Here is an 8,905-nt window from a genome sequence, read left to right as displayed (position 1 = left end):
GGTCTCTTATTATATGTTTACTGAAGGTCTACTATGAGCTGGGCATTGCATGGTATATAATCATGAACAAGATGAAATCCCTGCCTTCCTGCAGCTTCTGGATTATAGAGAATTCATGGTCTGAGAAGTGCTGTGGAGAAAGAGTAATGCAGTGCTTTCCAACTTTTTGTAGCTGTAACCTAGTACGAAATGTGTTTTATATCATGATTCAGTACAGATACACGCACCTATGTACATACACTTATATATCTGAAATAAAAGTTTCACAAAACTGGAGCCTTACTAAGTCTGGTGTTCTCTGATATTTTCTATTTCTTTTATGATATCTTGGTCATTACCCACTAAGTTAATTGTGTGCTTCATCAGTGGGTATCAACCCGCAACACGAAAATCCCAGTAATGGTCAAGAGCATAACTCTGAGGTTAAGCTGATGGCTTTCAGACCTGGCCCCACCTCTTACTGTCTGGATTTGGGCAAGTAATTTCTACGTGCCCTTGTTTCTCTATCTGCAAAATGAGATAATAATAACAGTAATATCTGCCTTGTGGACCCTCCTTGGGAATTAAATGAGAAAGGAGATAATGTGTGTAAAGGACTAAAAACAGGGCCTGACACATTGTGGGTGCTCAATAAGCACAAGTGAGCACAGAATTTTCTGGGTATGATGATGGAAGAGTCAAAGCACTCAACTGCGGGGACGGGAGAACGCTTCTTGCAGAAAAAAATGGCATTAATGTTGAGACCTTAAGAAGTGGCAGAAATTATTCAAGTTTGAGCGGGTGACTAGAAGGAGTAAAGAGTGAGAAGCAAGTTCTGTGCAGAGAGAGCAACCCTTGCAAAAATTCTGAGGCGGGAGAACTTTCTGCCTTGTATGACTTGAGAGCTTCCCAATTTGGCCGCAGTCTGAGGGAGAAGTCTGTGGCAGATGAGGTCAAAGGTGGCAGCAAGAGTGAGGTCATGGAGGGCTCTGAAGCCAGCTCAAAGAATTTTAGGCTTTAACTTATGTGCGCTGGGATCTTATTAAACCTGTTAAGCAGGGAAATGACATGATTTACTTTTTTGAAAGACCATTCAAACTGTAGGGTGGAGAATGGATTAGGGAGGGCAATTCCTGTGGCAGGGAGATCATGAAGTCTTTTGCAGTGTCTTGATTAGAGATGATAGATAGCCTGAACTAACCATGCATCTTAATGCAATGCTTCATACATTATGCTGTCCATGAGAATCATCAGGACGTGTGAGTAGGAGCGTTTTTTAAAAATGCAGGTTCCTGGGCTAACAAGCCAAGATTGTGGCGACACCACTTGGGGCCTAGGATTTAAGTAATCATTGTTAGTGCTTCTGAAGCATGTAGTTTCCTCATCACACTTTTAAAAACCAAGAACACAAACTACCTCTCCTATGTCTCTTACATTGTTTTTCTGCTACCCACTCCTCTTTACTTCTCACCTGCTTGGGGTGGGGGGTCCCTCTTGCTTGCACTCAACGTACAAAACCCTTGAGGGCAAGGACTTCGTCTACATCTCCAGTGTGCCCAGGGCAAAACTGGCACATAAAGGGTCCTCTAGAAATGTTCGCCAAACGAGTGAATGAGCGGATAAATTAATATATTGCTTTGTACACAATTTTCTGCTTTTAAATACTTGGGCAGGGTTTGAAATCGGAAAACAAAGGTCATTCCATAAGAGGATGTAGATCCGACTGGCAAGGCTGGGGAAACAGAGGAAGCTAGTTACCGATTGCCGAGGCTCATTCAGGAGGTGCTAATTCTCGGGGCCGGGGGGCGAGAAATGTTACTATTTCCAGATTAGCAACCATCTTGGGCTGCTTGCGCCACTCTCCCGAGAGTCCCACTAATCCGGTTGCCTCCGTGGTCCCGGCCCCATCCAATCCTTTGAAGCTAAATGCGTACTCGAGGAGGCCGAAGATAACGGCAGGGACCCTAGCTCAGAACCCCTCCGGGCCAGCCCCGCAGAGGCAGCTCCGACCTCCCCATCATGGCGGCCGCCGGGCGGGGAAGCCGAGCCCGTGCGTCGCGTGCGTGCCTCATCTCCCTCCCCTCCCCCTCCTCGGCGGCGGCGGCGGCGGCAGAGGCGGCAGCGCTCGCCATTGCCGCTGGTGGCAGGAGGCTGCGAGGAGCCGGCGCGGTCGCAGTCTCCACGGCGCAGGCCCACGGTAGCGCAGCCGCTCTGAGGTGAGTGCCCTACCGCGCAATCTCCAGCTATTTCAGCCCCGGCGCAGCCGCAACACGCCGCCCGCCCGCCGGCCGGCCGGCCCGCCCCGCAGCCTGCACCCTGCCGCCCCCGGCTCCGGGCCTGGGCCCCCGCCGGATTCGGCCCGCCTCGGGCGGGGGGCCCCGGCCCGGCCCAGTCAAACCGCCACCCCGAGGATGCGCAGGCCGCACTAGGCCCCAGGCGTCCTGGCGGGCTCGGGAGGGAGGCGCTGCCCTCCCGAGAGCCCCAGGGTTCCGGCCTCCCCCGCCGCCTGAGGCTCTAGGGGCCGCGGCCTCCTCTCCACCGTGGAACCCGGGGCCCGGGCCCGGCCTTCCCGCGGGCTTGGGAGCGGGAGGCCCGGGAGAGCGCGCCGGGAGCGGGAGGTGGGCGGGCTGCGCGGGACCGGAGCCGCGGCTCCCCGCTCGCCCCCTCGGCCCTTCCCGGGGCTGGTCTGCGGGCGGCGCGGCGGGCTGGGCCGGGGCGCGGGAGCTGCTGTCTCCTGCGGGAGAGGAGGCTGGCTCTTGGGCGGCTTCCGAAGCTTCCCTCCCGCCGGGGTGGCGTGGGCTTGTTACCCAGGTAGACCGGGGGACGCTGGAATATGGCGCGTTGCCCACCTTCTTGCAAGTTAGGAGGCGGCCCGGGCAGCAGCGGCGGCAGTTGGAGGAGGAGGGCGCAAAGTCCTTTTGTACGCAGAAATAAGGAGCGACATTGTGTTTTCTTCCCCAGCTGAGATGCTGCCCGCGGAGGGGCCTCGGTTCTTCCTGTGCCTGGGGTGGTGGTCCCCTGGGTGAGGAGAGGGGGAGTGGCGCGACCCTCGGAAGGAACAGAACTGTTGCCACTGTAAAGACGGGGTCTTGGCCTGGTGCATGGGTATTATCTCATGTCCCCAGCCTTTCGGGGAACTCAAGGGTTTGCCCCCTGCATGTTGTCCACCTCACTGTGCAGTGATGTCCACCGCCTCTCTCACCTGTTGTGTCGTTGCCGCTGGTCCCAAAGTTTCATAGTGCATCTGACTGTACCCATCAGAACTTGGAGTTGTTTAAAAATCTTAGTATTTTTAGGGCTTCAAATGATAATCTGCTCCAGCCAGTTGGAGGAGCTGTTGCCTGAACTCCGTCCCTTCTTAAGCGTTAGATTAGAATATATTAATTCCTTACTTTAGAGCTGGTGTCAGTTGTGCTTAATTCTTTCTGTGGTCAGAGCAAAATTCACATTTTCTTAAGTGTGTAGAGACAATGTATCGGGAAACTTCTAAAGCGAAGGCAGTGTGAGTGAACCTGTCAGCTTGGACAGTGCTCACAGGAGAATGGGTATGTGCATCTCACCTTTTTCCCCAGGGCATCATCTGTGCCCACAGTGATCCTTTTCCTATTTCATCTTGGTCCAGGCCTTTAAAAAAAAAAATCCTTTTACTATGGCTTTTAACAGTAAGTTATTGGGCTGTTTTTCACTCAAGGAAAGAGGGGAGGAGGGGCCTTGGAGATGCTGGGGATTTTTTGTTTGATTTGTTTTTAAAATTCAGTAGTAGTATCCCGAATCCCTAGAATTGTGTTTGAAATTAGTTTGACATGTTTTCTCATAAGGTAGTGAAAATATGACTGTTCTATCTGCGCATGAGTGTAATTGCCTTGTTTTATGAGCAGGAGAGGAAACATACAATTATCACATGTAGCGCAGTATATTGGGTCCTAAATTGTGTGCAAAATTGTTTGTGTCAAGGGACTTTTTATTTTTTTCTGACAGGAGTTAGATGTGACTTTTGATTGGGTTCATGACAAAGACAAAAAATATAATGAGATTAATACTGCTTATTATTTTTTGGCACATCCTTGTTTGAAATCCTTTGATTTCATCCTATGTGCCTTTCCCCTCCCCCGCCCAATGCAACATATATGACAAAAAATGACTTTTTGCTTAGTAGCTGTCATATTTCTTATTTAGGAAAAAAAAAAATCTTAAGCCAAGCGTTTTCATGGAAATAGATTTCTTATCAGGTTTTAAGGAAATTTAGCTTCTGGATTTAGGAAGTAACTATAAGAACAGGAAATAATGAGAGACCTTGTCCAGATACAGAAAGGATTTCAGGTTTCCCTTCCAATTCTTGTATATTCCCCAAATTATAGGTTTCTTGTTTTTATTGAATTGCAAGTATACATCCATCTCTAATTTTGTTAGGGAGCTGAAGACAAACTCCCTATGATTTAAATACCTGAATTTGCATTGCCTATGTACTGTGAATTCAACCAGACCCCTGGGTTGGTCTTCGAGAAGTATTTTATGTGAAGTAATCACAAATGGGTAACTGTTTTAAGGGAAATTTAGGCTCCTTGGGGTCTGGGATTAACTTTTTTATACCTCTTTCCTTATATAATGATATTCAGTAAATAACTGGGGAATAATAATGATGAACAGTAATTTTTGGAATTAAAATTTTTTTTCAAAAGTATTTGAAAAGACATATTAACTTTTGGGTTTTGAAAGGTCTATGAATTGTCAGCCTGTAGAAGCACACCCTCCAGTCCTCTGGAGAACAGGAAGTTATTGCGTGTGTTCAGCTCCTGTCAGACCTCTTTAGGCAAGCCCAGCTTTGTGTGGCAGTGAGCTTGTTCATCTACTCAGTGCCACTGAAAAACTGGAAGTTTAAAGTGGGAACTCTGGTTGTTGAGTCTCAGAAGTGTCTATCTAACCTCAAGAATTTGAGTGCACCCTCTTGGGTTGTAATTAGTCCAGGAAATGTGATGTTTGAATTTAGATGTTTGTGACTGTGTGATGCTCATTAATTATATAATTATGTGTGTGTGTGTGTGTGTGTGTGTGTGTGTGTATATCTATGTATGTATATAGTGTTTATTGTATTTGGAAAAGCAGCCTTAAAATAAATACCAATCTTTTATTTTCTAAAAAAAAAAAAAAAAAATTAGAAGATTTTTCTCTCCGTTTTTTCATGTTTTTCTTGAGAGTTAAAGCTAGCCTGAGCTTATCCAAATATAGTTTTCCATAAATGCTCAGTAAAACAGCAATGAAAAAGAAACCTACTTGTTAAGCTTATTTAGACCAAGTCCAGTCATTGGGTGGGTTGTTTGTTTGTTTGTTTTTGAGGCTCTGGATACATGTCAATTTTTGTGTATTATGTATCATAGTTCCTTTCTTATTAGCTAGGGGATAGATTATCCACTTTCTGGACTTTTCAGTTAGAACTTTTGTCCATCAATATTCTCCTAAGGTGAACAGGCTGGAAGAGAAAGAGTAAAAGGAGGTGAAACAAATCAATTTCAGGTGTTTCCAGAAGATTACAACCACATTGAGCTATTGGAAAGTTTTAATCCTGGAGCAACAAGAATGCTTTGTCTGAAGTTATTTCGATGTAATATGGACAAAACTTGGAAAATGAAAAGAATTTTTGACTGCTCAAGAAAAATAAGTGGATTATATATGCTTTGGAGCATACTTTTTTTTTTTTTTTTTTTTGAAGTGCAGTTCAGAATTAGGGTAATAAGTTTTTGACCCTGGTGCAGTTTAGTTACTGAAGCTTCAAACACATTTCACCATGTCTTTTTTTTTTTTTTTTTTTTTTTTGTCTTTTCACCAGGTCTGTATGCCTAAAATGTGAACATTTATATGAACTGAAGAAAAGACAGAAATACAAGTTGAGAGTGAGATTCTAGTATATTTTTAAAAGACAAAAAACAAAAAAAGTAGGGGACAGTTATGGCAGGTCTACCACATTTGTGATCTCTTGAGGCAAATCTGTATTCTGTCACCAACAGCAGTCTCTTAGAAGATAATTGTATCATATGGAATCTTCTCCAGAATGCCAGACCATGTAGCCTGCCTTATCAAACTGCTCCTAAGCTATCAGATCATTTCTTGAGGAAACCAGGTCTGTTAAGGGAGGTAGGGGTGTGTGTGTGTGTGTGTGTGTGTGTGTGTGTGTGTGTGTGTGAAAGTTGGTGGGGAGAAGAGGGAGAAAGGGTGATACTGATAAAAGAATCTAGTCTTATAGATTGGGATGATCACTGGAATTTTGGACATGTTTTGGTTTTTTTTTTTAATTTTTTTTTTTCAACATTTTTTATTTATTTTTGGGACAGAGAGAGAGCATGAACGGGGGAGGGGCAGAGAGGGAGGGAGACACAGAATCGGAAACAGGCTCCAGGCTCCGAGCCATCAGCCCAGAGCCCGACGCGGGGCTCGAACTCACGGACCGCGAGATCGTGACCTGGCTGAAGTCGGACGCTTAACCGACTGCGCCACCCAGGCGCCCCTGGACATGTATTTTTAAAAGAAGCTAAAAGAGCTAATTATGTGTGGGTCATCTGGTGACTTAGACTACTATTTATAGTGTATTTTGTATATAAGCATATTATTTAGGTTAATTCATGCATGCTGATTTCTATGGTTATAAATGTGTAAATTTTGGTTGAGATAGTTGGACAAGTGGACATTTTCTTAAGAACTCTTAAATGGTGCCTGTTGGATAAACTATGCCAAACCTTTTTCAGAATCTTGAAGAATGAGATTTGTATGCATAAACGTTAAGACTATTTTTAAAAAGGAGCTTGTATTTTACTATTGGTAATTGTAAAGTCTTTGCTTTTTAGCACTTGGAGAGTCTGTTTTGTTGCTGCTCCTGAATGCTAATGTGGTTAGGCTGGCAGCTCACCCTACAAAGAACAAGAGGAAGTGAGGAAATGTCCCCATGAAACCTTGCTTAAAACTAAGCAGTAGACTAGAAATGGGGAGTGAGGGACTAGGGGACTTAATTATTGTTTTATGTTCAAAAGGGGGCATACCCTCCATTGAGAAATAACCTTAACTATGTCCTCACTTTGGAGTTTTGCCATTCATTCACCAGACATTGATTAAAGACCTACTTTATTCCAGGCACGTGTTAAGTGCTACGGTAACATATAAACCACAGGCCTTTTCTACTAGGGGAGGAAGATAAGGGCTCAACTATCCATTCATATAGCATGTTGAGAAGTAAAGAAAAATTGGTGTGGGATTTATAGAGGGAGAGGGTGAGTGATGCAAGTAGAAAGTGAGGTTAGGGAAGACTTCATGTAGGAGATCTTTAAGTAGGGCTTGGAAAGGTGAGTCGCTGTTTCGCCTGATGGAGAAGAGGCTAGGAGAAGGGCATTGATAGTCTGAGAAATAGCCAGTAGACTTTTCTGTACTTAGGGAGTAGTGGGAAATGAAGCTGATGAGGTTGTTGTGACCTGATTGGGAACAGCATGGGGGAGTTCAAAGATTAGAGTTCGTTAATGAATGATGATGCCTTTAATTAAGATAGGGAATGTATTGGAATAACAGAATTTGAGGAAGAAGGTAATAGGGTATGGTTCTCAATGTGGGAATCGAGATATGTCATATAGGTCCCTATTGACAGATTTGGGCTGGCGCAGAAAGGGAAGTGGGGATCAATTATGAGATTTGTATTCATTAGCATAATGTCATCTAGAAATTGCCAAAGAGTATAAAATCAGGACTGAAGAAAAGACTAAGGGCGACCTTGCCAAGCAGCTACATTTGTAGGTCAGGTGGAAGAAGAGGGGCTTATGAAGGAAGTTGAAAAAGAATGGCTAAAGAGGTAAGATAAATAGTATGGGGTGGAAGAAGCTGAGTCTAGAGGGTAAGGGAATTTTAATGGGGAATTTAGCAACCTGAAATACTACAGAGAGCTCATTAGGGTGAAAACTGGATTTGGCAATTCAGAGATAAAAGGAATTTTCAGAGATAAAAGGGGTGTGTGTGTGTGTGTGTGTGTGTGTGTGTGTGTGTGTGTGTATGCATGTGTATTGTTTTGCCAGGAATCATGATAGTTTAAACACAATAGATTTCTGGAGCGTTATTGAATACAGGGGGTAAGGCTTATAAAACCCGATTTAATAGATGACCCATGCTTAGAAATAGGTCCTATTCTTCCCCTTCTCTTACGGGAATTACAGTATAAAAGCTTTGGGAGGGAACTTAAATTCTAACAGAGTTTATAGATTTGGGGTGCCTGGGTGGCTCAGTTGGTTAAGCATCGACTTTGGCTCCGGTCATGATCTCGTGGTTCGTGAGTTCGAGCCCCATGTGGGCTCTGTGCTGACTGACTGCTTGGAGCCTGGAGCCTGCTTCGGATTCTGTGTCTCCCTCTCTCTCTGCCCCTCCCCCCCCCTCATGCTCTGTCTCTGTCATAAATAAACATTAAAAAAAATAATGGAGTTTATAGATTTGAGTGTATAGTATAGTATGTTTGAGTTTATAGTCTCTTAAAATACAAATTCCTCTTGAAAAGTTTTGAGGTTTTATAATATTCACATGTGAAGTGCAGAGGTATTTTAACCTGGGTTTTATAGTTCTGGGACTCATGGATATATTTTGGCCATGTAACCCTGATCTCTTGAAATTGTATGAAAAATTTTGTATGTGTGTGTGATTTTTCTGGGGAGAGGGTCCATAACTTTTCTGAGATTCTCAAAGCATTCTTGACACACAGAAAAGTCAAAGGCCTTTTCAGTATTGGTAATTCAGTCAGATATTTATTGTGTTAGTTGTCTGAAATCAGTTAACCGGATTGACTGGGACAGACCAAGGGGAAGAAATTTTGAGTGAGTATCTCAAGTGAGGAACTTTGGGAAGATCTGAGGCACCTCTAGGAGATGGGACTACGAGCACCAGAAGGAAGGTGGGAGGAATGTCAAAG

The 8,905-nt window shown here is 44.4% G+C and overlaps 1 protein-coding gene across 6 annotated transcripts in view; it reads left to right on the top strand.

Moving 5' to 3' along the window:
* Positions 1-2,061: 2,061 nt before the first annotated feature.
* Positions 2,062-8,905, top strand: part of NRF1 (nuclear respiratory factor 1) — a 146,177-nt gene continuing 139,333 nt past the window's right edge. For 3 of the 6 annotated variants that reach the window (XM_058724304.1, XM_058724303.1, XM_058724306.1), the window contains exon 1: positions 2,063-2,195. The gene's annotated coding sequence lies outside the window, so the exon portion shown is untranslated. Of the gene's footprint in view, positions 2,196-8,905 lie in introns of all 6 variants that reach the window. The other 3 variants (XM_058724305.1, XM_058724309.1, XM_058724308.1) reach the window with 2 other exon arrangements.

This window comes from Neofelis nebulosa, chromosome 4 (genome assembly GCF_028018385.1).
Source record: "Neofelis nebulosa isolate mNeoNeb1 chromosome 4, mNeoNeb1.pri, whole genome shotgun sequence".
NCBI classification, from domain to species: Eukaryota; Metazoa; Chordata; class Mammalia; order Carnivora; family Felidae; genus Neofelis; species Neofelis nebulosa.
The sequence above is the reverse complement of the archived record's forward strand: the minus strand, read 5'-3'. Positions and strand labels throughout refer to the sequence as shown.